The sequence below is a fragment of the Xyrauchen texanus genome, chromosome 34 (genome assembly GCF_025860055.1).
Source record: "Xyrauchen texanus isolate HMW12.3.18 chromosome 34, RBS_HiC_50CHRs, whole genome shotgun sequence".
Lineage (NCBI taxonomy): Eukaryota > Metazoa > Chordata > Actinopteri > Cypriniformes > Catostomidae > Xyrauchen > Xyrauchen texanus.
The window spans coordinates 4,114,385-4,128,013 of NC_068309.1; the positions used below are offsets into that span (position 1 = coordinate 4,114,385).

Sequence of the window (13,629 nt, forward strand, 5' to 3'; positions counted from 1 at the left end):
ATCATCAAATCAGTTGTAATGGAAAGTTTTACGCTTATCTTTGCTTTGATTTAAGTCACACAATGAATTCCTGCTGGTTGATGTGTTGTGCTGTAATCACAGAGCATGTAGACGGACTTTCTTAGAAAACTGCTCAATAATGCCGTAATTAGTTCAGAATCTGATTTGGCTTTTAGGTAAAATCCCAAACAGATATTAGAAGTTGGATCAAGACTTGCAGAATGTTGTTCTGGATGGTTGCTAGGCGGATGCTAACAGGCCCATGTCAATAGAGCCCACAAACAAGTCTATTTTATTCTAATGAAATATATATATATATATATATATATATATATATATATTGTTTTGTGTTTGTGACAGGGCGGAGGGCGGGGCCCGGTCGTGATTATACACACCCGGTCCCTTATCAGGCTAATTAAGCCTCCGAGAGGGATAAAGGCCGATTGCAGACGGTGGTGCGACAAGAGAGAGATCGTTTACGGACATGTCCGTCATTTGTGTGTTTGTCTTTTGTTTAAGTTAATCATTAAAGTATTGTTTATATCGCCAGGCCGGTTCTCGCCGCCTCCTTTCCATTGAACTGCTTTACACTGGTGCCGAAACCCATGAAGGAGGAGGGATACGCCGTAGTAGATTTCTCGCCACTACCGTCCACCCCAACGGTGCAGCCGCGAGGGGAGAAGGGGCTCCTAACCGACCACCTGGAGCGGTCATGGCCGCTGCCAGGTGCGCAGGAGTCCCCTACCGGCCGCGGAAACGCGGCTCGGTCTGAGACCGCCGACCGCGAGTGGGGAGGGGCTCGCTGCCGACCTCTTGGAGCGGGAGAACCGCTGCCAGGGGCGGGGGAGACCCCTTCTGTTCCCCGAGAACGCGGCGGGCCGTTCCGCCCGCCAGGGGCTGGAGGACTGCCTCCGATCCGCCAGGAGAGGCGCGGCTGTCGTCCGATAGGGTGGAGGAGTGGCCGAGGAACAAGCTACGGCATATCCCTCCTCCTTCCCGGGTTTCGGCGCCAGTGTACAGCAGTTCAATGGAAAGGAGGCCGCGAGAACCGGCCTGGCGATATAAACAATATTTTAATGGTTAACTTAAACAGAAGACAAACACACACATGACGGACATGTCCATAACTGATCTCTCTCTCGTCGCACCACCGTCCGCAATCAGCCTTTATCCCTCTCGGAGGCTTAATAAGCCTGATAAGGGACCGGGTGTGTATAATCACGACCCGGCCCCGCCCTCCGCCCTGTCACAGTGTTTATTGTGCTCATTATTATAACTTATATGAAGACAAAACTAGATTTGAAGACCAATTTTCTGGTCCATAAATATGGCTTGGATAAGTCCATTTGTGTGTGTGTGTGTGTGTGTGTGTGTTCAATGCTTTAGCAGGCGTGTTAATGTGTTCTGTTCTTCTTATTTGACCTTAAACATGGATAACTGGTTTACTATTGTTAATAATCTATGAAATCCCTGTGAAAACAATGGAATTAAACATCATACGGTCTGAATTGACTTGTCAAACAAACGTTGATAAATTCAAATGTTCCTGCTTTTTGCGTTAAGCCGAAGGGTCGGGGTGTAATTGTTTTAAACCATTTTGCGTTTAGACGAGTACAGTGGAGGTTAACGGATCAAGGCTTGCAAATAAAGTCCAGAGTTTCACTTCATCACCTCTATTGTCAAAAATATCATCCATGATCATCTGTTTTGAGGCGTTTTGTTGCTTGGCAACTGTAAGAAGTGTATCTTATTCTGGTTTCATTGATCAATATTTGCTCCATAGCTTATGTACAGCACGCTTGGTTTGAAACAATTCTCAGTATATTATGTTGGTACACTGTATATATAGCGGTTTTACATGAACATGACTTTTAAAGTCGGCCCTCTAGTTTGACAAAACCTTCCTAAATATGTAATTGAACCTATTCTGAGTTCTTCTATGTTGGTTTCTTAAATTCAATCTTTCCATGTCATCAAAACTTGAATGCCTGTGTGTATGTGTGTGGTCCGTCAGACATAGTAGGTGTAGCTGTTGATGAACAATTACATCAGTCAAAGTGACAAGACATCAATAATGCCTGTTCGTTCCTATAACACCCCATAATCTCACCTGTCCTTTACCGTGGTAATGTGTTGACGTGCAGTATAGAGATTCAGTCAACCCTGCGTCCTGATTGTTTGAGAGTGTGTGTCAGAGCATCAGTCATGCAAAGAGCTAAAACAACAAATGATGCTGTTCTTTATTTTCAATGGGATTTTCATTAGATTCTCTAGAAATCAGCATAAATTATAGGCAGTACAACATATACACAAACCATTATGGCCACACGCCAAATATGCTGTTGGTCCTCCGCGTGCCGCCAAAACAGCCTACCTGCCTAGACATGTGATCTTCGAGTCCTTCTGAAGGTGTCCTGTAGTATCTGGCAGCAAGACATTAGCAGCAGATCCTTCAAGTCCTGTAAGTTTCGAGGTGGAGCCGCCGTGGATCAGACTTGTTGGTCCAGCACATCAGAACAGATGCTCAATCGGATTGAGATCTGTGGAATTTGGAGGCTAGTGCAACACCTTGGACTCTTCATCATGTTCCTTAAACCATTCATTATCCTACTGAAAGAGGCCACTGCCATCAGGGAATACCATTGCCATGAAGGGGTGTACCTGGTCTGCAACTATGTTTAGGTAGGTGGCAAGTGTCAAATTGACATCCACATGAAGGGTCGTTTCCCAGCAGAGCATTGCCCAGAGCATCACACTCCCTCCACCAGCTTGTCGTCTTCCCACAGTGCATCCTGGTGCCATCACCTCCGCAGGTAAACGTGCACGGCCGTCCAGGTGATATAAAAGAAAACGTGACTCATCGGACCAGGCTTCGGTCCACTGCTCCAAGGTCCAGTTCCGATACGCACGCGTGCACATTGTGCTTTCGGCGGTAGGACGAGTTATCATGGGCACTCTGACCGGTCTGCGGTCACGCACTGCGGCCAGCAGTGTGCGTGCACAGTGTGTTGTGACACATTCCTCCCGTAACCATCATTAAAGTTTCTGTTACTTGTGACACAGTAGACTTTTTGTCAGTTCGGACCAGACGGGATAGCTTTCTTTGCCCTCATGCATCAATGGACCTTGGGTGCTCAACACGCTATTCCCAGTTTGGTGTTTGTCCTTCCTCGGACCACTGTCGGTAGGTACTCACCACTGCTGACCGGGAGCACCCCACAAGCCTTGCTGTTTCAGAGATGCTCTGACCCAGTCGTCTGGCCATAACAATTTGGCCCTTGTCAAAGTAACTACAAAGTCTTTACTCCGGCCCATTTCTCCAACATTCAACACGTTGACTACGAGAACTGATTGTTTGCTTGCCATCTAATCTACCCAGACCGTGACATGTGACCTTGATAGGAGATGATCAATGTCATTCGCTTCACCTGTGATTGTTCATAATGTTTTGGCTCATCAGTGTATATGGGTGTTTCTTCAACTTTGGGCACTTTTAGCTCAGAAAATGAGGTATCTTGCCTCACAGGCATTTTTGGCATTTTTTAATTTCCAACACGTCAAATTTTCTATTGCGTTTAATAGAATGATGACATCTTAACGTTTTAATAATAAAATGGCTGACCACTTTGTCTTGCTACAGCTAATTTCATAGCTAACATTTTCATGTATCCTAAAAACACACAATTAAATAATATTTTCAATTTATTTTGTGTAATTTGGCTAATTTAAAGCTTGATTGGAAATGACAGCCAATAAAAACACGTGATATTTACCTTGATTTTACTTTGATTTCTTCAGACATCACTTGCCTCATATTTCATCTCAAGCATGCTCTTCAATGACACGTTTGTCCACTTGGTTGACAAGTACACTAACTTTTTAAATGTTTTTATTAGGGGCGCAATTGTTTGGTGTGATGGAAATGACCTTGTCATTTTTAAAACATTTATAGAAATCATTTTCACAGGTTGAATATTGATGGTTTAGATGATCATGGCTTTAATCATGTAGTATTTTTATTTGAAATTCTGGGACAATAACAAAATTAATTCGATACATAAAAGGCATTTGAAAAGTACCATTAGTAAACGAGTCCTGGTCCGTTTCCACGTCCGTTTTAATAAAAGAAACCTCTGAGAGATGAAAGTGCCTGAAGTTGAAGAGATGCACACACATTCTTGTCCATGCTTAATCATCTTGAAAATGCCAAACAAACCTTAATGGATCAGCATTTATCCAGGCAAGTGGTTTTAAATGTCATTATCGCACGCATTAGACCGGATCCCACTTGCAGGTTGATTAAGACCATGCTCGGATTTACATGATAAATGTTTTAACGGATGAAACATTGTTTGAAAAGTTTATTTTTTCAAGATCTAGTCGTCAGAAGTGCTCCTAATTGTAACGTCATTTCTGTGTGTTTGAACAGCTCCATAAATAAGCATGTATAGTGATCCAGCTATGTAAATGCATGGCTAGACAACATGCTTCGTGTGTGTGTGTGTGTGTGTGTGTGTGTGTGTGTGTGTGTGTGTGTGTGTTAATCGGGGTGTTGAGGACTCCTGCAGTTCTTCTTTCAGACACTTTAATTAGATAACAGGCGTCTGGATTAAAGGCAGCTTTTAATGCAAATGTTCCTCTCTCGCAGTGGAGGGTTGATTTACGGGGCATTAGTAGACAGTGCTACCCAGTCAGGAGCTCTGCAGGTGGGGCAGACAGCAGTCCTCCACCCCCCACTGACGGAGAACCAGACACCAGCCTGCTGTCACCAATACAGGCACTGTTCCAAAACCTAGTGAGCTGCCTACCTAGACAGAATGTTAATGCATCATGGGTATATTCCCAACATGTTTCAGCTGTTTCAAACAGTAGGTGGAAAAATTATCCAGGCTAATAATATACCTTATTTTGGACTTGTATTCTTAAAGGTGAAGGCCAACCCAGAATGCAATGCGACAAGCTCAAAGAAAAACATTATGAATATAGCTGATGACATTATATTTAATTCAGTGAAAAGTTTTGAAATAAATAGTTCCATCTAAGTAAAGTGGACTGTTACCCAACTTGTGTCAGGTGATGTTATTTAATTGTGCAACCAGAACAGTATTTATCTGGAACAAGATGCTAAATATCTTAATTAGCCTACTGACCACACAACTAACTAGAAAACACACACCTTTAGATTACTAACTCCATAAACAGCAGCAATTCTCTAAATATTTCGCTTAAAAAAGAAGACTCGCGTGGCATCTGCACAGGAGCTGATGTGAATCGATGAATGAATGACGGGTGCATCACCGCCTGGAGCAGCAACAACACCACCCTGAACCGCAAAGCGTGGTGTGACCTGCCAGACACATCATCAGAGGTGAGCTTCCCTCCCTGCAGGACATCTCTACCAGGTCGGTGTGTGAAAAATGCTTTGAGGATCATCAGAGACTCCAGTCACCCGAGTCATGGGCTGCTCTCACTGCTGCCATCAGGCCGGCGGTATCGCAGCATCAGGACCCGCACCAGCCGACTACATGACAGCTTCTTCCCCCAAGCAATCAGACTTTTGAACTATTGTTCGCTCACGATACATATACATCAGCAATGCACTTTATTAGCCTCAGACTGGACTCACATTTTATACTGAGGGTTGGGGGGGGGGGGGGGGTGATTTTATTATATACGGTCTTCTTATTTTGTGTATATTGTATACTATGAGGTGTATATTGTGTTGTGTAACAGATGTGTAAACTGTTGTTTGTATGTTGCTTGGATCTGCACCCAAGACTTTCACCCACTGTTGCACTTGTGTATATGGTTGAGTGACAATAAAGTGATTGATTTGATTTGAATATGAGAGAGAGAGGATGGTAAGTGAACATGTTTTTTACTAACTTCATGCTCAATACAGTATACTCTAACATTAAAAACAGCGATATGTTAGTTTTAAATGTTGCTGTCTGTTTTTTACCTGTCAAGGCGCCAAAAACTACAACAGTGGAACCCGCCGCATAGGTCAAAGACGTCTGTTTAGCTAGCGCATGTTACATAGCAATAAACATCCTTCTGTGTGAATGCATTAATCTATGTAGACTGCTTACTATAGGGGACAGAACTTATATGTGGCCTACTCTGAGTTTCACATGACGCAGGTTTGATTCATTCCTGATCACTGTTTCTGATTAGTATCAGTTCACACATATTTATTGCTGTTTATAGACAGCAATAAATAATATATTTTATTGAAGAAATATTTTTCGGGTGATAGGAGGAACAAGTGCACACAGAATATTACAGTGATACTCTGAATATAAAACAAGGTGAGAGTATAAATAGGACATATAACAGAATGGCGAATGTACATGAGAAGTGGTAATGTACTGTATGTGCAATGTAGGGGTATGTGCAGTTCTTTAATTAAATATGTGAATTTACATATGTATATGAATTCATTATTTATATTATTGCACTATGGGGGAGTCTTGAAGGCAGTGAAATTGTTAATGTGGAAAATGGCCTGAGGGTGAAAACTGCTCTTGCACTGGATGTCCTGGTGCTCAGTGCTCCGTAGCGCCGGCGAGAGGACAACAGTTCAAAGAGGGAGTGGGCAGGGTGTGTGGAGTCCAGAGTGAGGGGGTATTTCTCCTTAAGTCCACTATCACTGTTTTGAGCGTGTTCAGCTCAAGGTTGTTGTGACCGCACCAGACAGCCAGTTGTTCAACCTGACGTCTGTATGCAGACTCATCACCGTCGCAGATGAGGCCGATGACTGTGGTGTCATCTGCAAACTTCAGGAGCTTGACACAGGGGTCCTTTGGAGTGCCGTCATTCGTGTATGTGTAGAAGGGCAGTGGAGAGAACAAACATCCCTGAGGAGCTAATAATGAGGGTCCCGGATGTGAGGTTCCCCAGTCTTTCTGTCAGAAAGCTGGTGATCCATCGACCGATTGGGGTGGGCATGGAGAGTTGGGTCAGTTTGGTTGAGAGAAGATCAGGCATGATGGTATTGAAGGCTGAAATGAAGTCCACAAATGGGATCCTTGCATAAGTCCCAAGTCTGTCGAGGTGTTGCAGGATATAATGCAGTCCCGTGTTGACAGCATCATCCACAGACCTGTTTGCTTGGTAAGCAAACTGTTGAAGGGGGTCCAGCAGGGGTCCAGTGATGTCCTTCAGGTAGGCCAAAACCAGTCTCTCAAACAACTTCATGACCACTGATGTGAGAGCGACAGGTCTGTAGTCATTAAGTCCTGTGATTTTGTTTTTTGGGGGGACCGGAATGATGGTGGAGCATTTGAAGCGGCAGGGAACTTCACACTGCTCCAGTGATCTAGTGAAGATGGGGGCCAGTTGGACTGCACAGACTTTAAGACAGGCAGGTGAAACACCATCTGGGCCTGAAGCTTTCTTAGTCTTTTGTTTCTGGAAGACCCGGCACACATCCTCCTCACAGATCATAAGTGTAGGTTGAATAGCAGGAGGGGGGTTCCAGGAGATGTTGGTGTGTTTGAAGTAAAGATCAAAGCAGGGGAGGGGTGTGAGACTGGGCTTTTCAACCTGCTGTAAAACACATTAAGTTCATCAGCCATTTGTTGATTGTTTTTTACAAAGTGAGGGGGGAGGGGGTGTCTTGTACTTGGTGATGCTTTTCAGGCCTTTCCACACAGATGCAGGATCGCTTTTCAGAGTAGCTTCTTTTAGCCACTCTGATTTCCATGGTTTATCGTTATTGAATGTTAAAATGTCCAAGTTGGGATGCACATATCCTCACAGAAATGTATATATGATGTAACAGTATCTGTGAGCTTGTCAAGGTCTGTGAGTGTTCAAAAACTCTCCAATCAGTGCAGTCAAAGCAGGCTTGTAGTCCCATCTCTGCTTTGTTGGTCCATCTCTTTACACTCTTTATTGACCTAGCTTATTGTTTACAGCATTTAATTGTTTGTTTTCTGGATTCAGAACATTCAGTGCTGATTTTACAAGATGAGTGTTGGCTCATCCAGTTTGCATTGAGAACATAATAGCTGTGAGTTTGTTTTATTCTGACGGTTGATTAAATAAATGAAAGCTTAATGTTTTCAGAGCAGTCTTTCAAGAACATGGGTCATGATCTGAAATCCATAAAACCGTGTCCATGTTTGTATTGACTATATTACTTCATATAGACTGTATTAAGAAACGGGGTCTGTAAAACATTTCAGAAAGTCCAAAAAATATGTCTTCAGTGTGTACCGAGCTATCAGTGTTTGTACCCTAAACGTTCTGGGAACATTATATTTTGGTTCCCAGAACGATAACAACATATTCCGATATCGATTCAGCTGTACATCAATAATAAATCTTCTATCCATGTCTTGTTCCGATCAGGGCTGGATTTTTTTGCATATCGCGGTACCGTTTTGCGGTCCGTTCTGCATAACGCGGCGGCTCAATTTAGCTTGTCGCGGCCCATTCCGCGGCCGACCCACCGGACCCCTCGGTTCTCCCGATGTCCAGTCCTCCACTGATCGGCCCCAAAGTGTGTCGGCCCACCGGGAAAATGGCCGGTATGCCAGATTACCAGTCAAGCCCTGGTTAATGAATCATTAAAATTACTTAAACGCATCATCACACACTATATGGAGGATTCAATTAACGTAACATTTAATCCTTCCATTAATATGTAAGATTTGATGACTGGAACATGTTTTTTTTTTTAATCTAACATTATACAACAAATGTAATAGGAGTGGTGGTGGCGTAGTGGTCTAAAGCACTTAACTGGTAATCAGAACTGGTAAGCAGAAGGTTGCTGGTTCGATCCCCACAGCCACCACCATTGTGTCCTTGAGCAAGGCACTTAACTCCAGGTTGCTCCGGGGGGATTGTCCCTGTAATAAGTGCACTGTAAGTCTCTTTGGATAAAAGCGTCTGCCAAATGCATAAATGTAAATGTAATACTACAATATAAACTAAGCCTTGATTCAGACATTAATCAGTTATTCCAAATAACCAATTTTATAAAAGCACTTACATTAATTCAACTTAAAACTTGTGTATTATTTGAGCTGTAAAGTTGTTTAAATGGCATATTTCTTTGCTGCCACAAATGCAATCGATTGAGCTTGTATAGAACCTGGAACATTCCTTTAAAACAAGACGTATTTGGAGTATCTTGAATAGAAGTGGATTTTTATCCTGATTATCTTTAATCTGCCATTGGAGCATAAAACTCATTAAATGTATCATTTCTTTGTGTTTGCATTGTGAAACTAAGTGTAGAGAAAACAAAAGCTGCATTTGGTTTTTAGAAGATATTATGCTTTATTCCATGTTGTATTTTATGAGCAACTATTCCCTGCTAATTCGTTTTTGGGAAAGTGACTGTTAACATGTAATCTATCACCGTTTCTATGGAAACAGAAGTTTGCACTTTTCAAATCGTTTTGTTGTTAAGATAGACAGCCAAATGAAGAGAGAACAAGATATCGGCACAATGTGTGTGAGTGTGTGTGTGTGTGTGTGTGTGTGTGTGTGTGTGTGTGTGTGTGTGTGTGTGTGTGTGTGTGTGTGTGTGTGTGTGTGTGTGTGTGTGTGTGTGTTTGTTTCCTCATTGTAATTTATGGCAATCCACAGAGGAATTCACACAACTCAGCTTTTCCCCCACAACTGCCAGAGAACACAACTCTCTCTCTCTCTCTTGCTCTCTCTCGCTCTCTTCTCCCAAAACACCAAATGCATCTCAGATTTCTCAGCCCAGCTGAATATCAATGAAACAATGAAAGTGAATGGTGACTGAGACTAACATTCTGCCTAACATCTCCTCTTGTGTTCCGCAGAAGAAAGAAAGTCGGATGGGATTGGAACAACATGAGGGTGAGTAAATTATAATATTTCTGGTGAGCGAGGAGGGTGTGTAACTGATGCTACAGACAGTTGAAGTCTGCTGGTCGTGGCGTGTGAAGAGCGAATAGAAAATGTTCCAGCTCATGAGGGCAGCGCAGTTATCTGATATATGAGGAAGAAGAAAAGAAAATGTAATCAGATAAACTGTCAAGGTGTCCTGCTGCAGGTTTTGGCGTGTGTGGTGTCGGGTCAGGTTAAGTCTGGTGAGGTTTGACCCCTGGTCACAGTCACGTGATGCTGCATGAATAAAATAATAATGCGTCTGATATGATTCCAAGATGAGTTGATTGCGGTAAAGGTGTAAATCGAAGAAATGTCCAGGTTATATTTCACCATTTGGCAATGTGTTTCGCAGCCCCCTTCAGCCATTCGCCCACTAGGAAAAGTCCCGGTTCTCCCGATGGCCTGTACGCCACTGATGGAGGTGTAATTGATGTCAAAATAATGACAATGCAAAAACATGTGAAGAACAAAAATTAGACTTATTTTTAGGACCGAGCGTTTCTTGACCATTTTCTTGAAATTCATCCAAAGAGTGCCAATTTACAAAAATAAAAGTATCAATAACAACCAAAGAATTGTATCCGAATAGCTGATTTTGGGCTCAGGACCCAGTTCAACACCTTTAACCTCAATCGACACCATTAGTGGCATAATGTTGATTACAAGAAAGAATAAAAGCCAAAATTTTAGATTACGGTGAGGCACTTACAATGGAAGTCAATGGAGCCAATCTTTGGAGGGTTTAAAGCAAGTGTGCCGCACAAGCCCTCAAAAGTGAAGCCAAAACGTCTCGATCGCCCCCCCGGTGACTGGTCCTAGTATAGGTCATAAGCCCCGCCTCCCCATGTTATTCAACGGGACGTGAGACCAACTAAACAATTAAATTACACTTCACATATCTTTTTTCCAAAGATAGTTTCTGTCATTTACTGTCATTTCTGTCACGTTGATGTCATTTCAAGTGTTTGTTTTCAAAATAAGTTTGTTTTTAGTTATTTGATGCTATAAAAACGGTGCTGTGACATCATGATTGACAGCTGTGATTGACAGGTTCTCTGAGCGAGTAGTCACTGAAGCACCAACTGACTTTTTTGCGGATCTTCGGAGGACTGAGGAGATTGGAGCTTTAAATTTAATATCTAAATTTCTATAATTAATTATTTCACACCGTCATAAGTCAAAAGGGGGCGTGTGCTTGCGATTGATTCAGCGAGAGTGAGGGCGGGGCCTTGATTTCGCAGCTTTACTTCCTGCTCACTACTGCGCAGGTCTGGTCCCGAAATCGCAACTGCGCAGACTCAAGTCCCAAGATGTCAGCGCCATATCGGGACACTGGCGGCTTCAGTTCTCACCAATGGAAAAGAGCGAAGGGGCGTCAGCCATCTTTTTTTACAGTCTATGGTTTAAAGTCAGAAATGTGACACTTATGATTTTATAAAATCTCTTGCATTAATTCGACAGCATGAATCTTTCACATTTCACATGCTGTCAGTCATGTACATCACCATTTCAATTATTGGCCGTTTGATGCAAAGACCCGCCCATTTCAGAGCACAACCAATCATCGTAGAGAGAAGGCGGGACAAAAATACATTGATTGGGACCAATGTCCAAATAGTGCTCATAAAGCTCCCATACACTTCTGGAAGAGCCCAGCGTCCATGCGGGACCCAGAGTAATGAGTTTAGAGCCTCTCGTCCAATCTTTACTCCCCGAAAATCTAATGTTGCAGGTATCTGCCATTTCGTAGGGCATTATGGGCATTTTCATGTAGAAGAAAATGCAGATTACATTACATAAATGAACAGCTTGATAGTGATCTGTGATTTCAAACTCTTATATTTGCTAAAATATGAAAATATTTTTGTATTTTAACAAAGTAAATAACTAAATGAAATTCCTTTTTTATTCATTCATTTGTCTTTGTTTACTTGAATGGTTTAATTAGCTGGTGTTGAGCTCATAGTTGTGTGTCTTTGTGTAGTTTGTCGTTTATCAGAGGGGCGTATAGAAGCTCGCCATGTTCGTGTTTCCTGGCCAGCACAATTTTTAGATGCATTAGCAGAGTTTGGATTACAGCGACCAGGACAGCATCATGACACTAATACCCCAGAATACCCTTTAGACCACATCACACTCCAAACTGACCCGAGAGACAGACAGAGAGAAACAAACGAAAATTGTTTTGTAACGTATGAAAAAAACATTTCAACTTCAGGTCCATCTGCTCCAAGGCTGTCGGGCTTGCCTTGTGAATTTAGGTCTCTCGCAGAGCCAGTCGGGTCAGAACAGGCTTACGGCCGTAATCCCTCCAGCAGACAGCCATATCAGTAGGAGCAGAAGGAGGTGTGGCGGTAGTCTAGACGGGGCCGTAGACTGTCCCCTCTCACAAACGGCTGACGGGGCATTTGATTTAGACTGGAGGAATTTGCTCTCACAGAAACGTGCGTCATTTATAAAGAAGACATATATTGAAATACTTGACAGAGCTGGAAGTACAGTGTGAAACTGATTCAGTCACATTTATCTTTTCTACTCGTTAAAAATATATGAGCACATTTTATTTTTTAAGAATGTATAAATCTGGGTATAGTTCATTTTTAGAAGTAAATGTTTACATTTACATTTATGCATTTGGCAGACACTTTTATCCAAAGAGACTTACAGAGCCCTTATTACAGGGACAATCCCCCAAGAGCAACCTGGAGTTAAGTGTCTTGCTCAAGGACACAATGGTGGTGACTGTGGGGATTGAACCAGCAACCTTCTGCTTACCAGATTACCAGTTATGTGCTACACCACCACCACGCCATGCTATACTTAATGTTTAACATGAACCGAGATGAATAAGTGCTGTAAACGTATAGTTTCTTAACTAATGTTAATGAATACAACCTATTGTTGCCATCGGTTTCTGGTTTCTTTTCAATTTTGACCAATGAACTTTTCAAGTCATTAATGATTACTCGTGTGTGCAAATATCAGGGGATTTTTAAAGTGTTTTCCAGTCATGGGAAAAGTCTGTAGTGATTATATATGTATGTATATTGTGGTTAGCTTTGCTCTATATTATTTTATGAGTTAGATATTGATCTTTTGTGATGTAAAACTTGCCCACAAGACATGATGTTGTCCAATTGGAGTTCAAGATTGCGCTAGAGTCAAACCCGTTTACAAATTGGTCTAATTAATAAGCAAATCGATCGATTTTTTTTTTAAATAATTATCCAGCAATCACACGGGAAAAGACATCCAAATTCTGCCGAGAAGTGTAGGAACCCTGAGTACTGGAAAAGAATAAATAATAATGGTTTAATGCATATTTCACTCACAAATACCAATTGAGATTGAAAAAAATTGCAATACCGTTTACAAGTTTGGACACGCCTACTCAATGTTTATTCTATTTTCCATATTTGAGTTAAAGTCAAAACTACGCAATAACACCGGGGGAAGTAACAGAAAAGTACATAAATCCAAATTTTAGTTTTTGTTATTTATATATTTTCCCCATGTTAACAGGACACTTGTTGGCTGCTTTTCCGCCACTAACAGGTCCAGCTCATTAAATGAACTAAACTGTCATGCAAGACATTCATACATGGGCACGGTTTATATTTGTCTAAAAACATGAGAAAAATGAGGTTAAGTGCATCCAAACTTGTGTAAGGTAGTGTAAATCGATGAAGGACATTTGCATGTAATTTCCAACCAAGAATGACCGGCGAATCCTGTTAAAATAACATCTCC

At 42.1% G+C, this 13,629-nt stretch overlaps 1 protein-coding gene across 1 annotated transcript in view; it reads right to left on the reverse strand.

Moving 5' to 3' along the window:
• LOC127627755 (dymeclin-like) overlaps positions 1-13,629 on the reverse strand; it is a 162,573-nt gene that overhangs the window by 32,068 nt on the left and 116,876 nt on the right. The window lies entirely within an intron of this gene.